This window comes from Trachymyrmex cornetzi, unplaced genomic scaffold, assembly GCF_001594075.2.
Source record: "Trachymyrmex cornetzi isolate Tcor2-1 unplaced genomic scaffold, Tcor1.1 scaffold991, whole genome shotgun sequence".
In the NCBI taxonomy this organism is placed as follows: Eukaryota; Metazoa; Arthropoda; class Insecta; order Hymenoptera; family Formicidae; genus Trachymyrmex; species Trachymyrmex cornetzi.
This window is the reverse complement of record NW_017300345.1, coordinates 76,036-76,308: the sequence shown is the minus strand read 5'-3', so window position 1 is coordinate 76,308 and position 273 is coordinate 76,036.

Below are 273 nucleotides of genomic sequence, written 5' to 3'. Positions count from 1 at the left end.
AGAAGAATGGATATGTAAAAATATTGTTTTTAATTGAAAGGCTGACCTGACAATACTTATAACTGACTGTAATAACCTGCAATATATCACATGTGACATGGTATAAGGATAAGGGTATGCTCACGCGCATGCGACCAATCAAAATTGTCGAAGCGTGACGTCACACAACAAGCGGTAAATTTAAAACTGCTGTTTCCAACCAACTTATGTTAGCAGCATTCTCGTCAGATATTTTATTTTGATTTAAAGTTTACAGGGAAAAATACGTTTTGA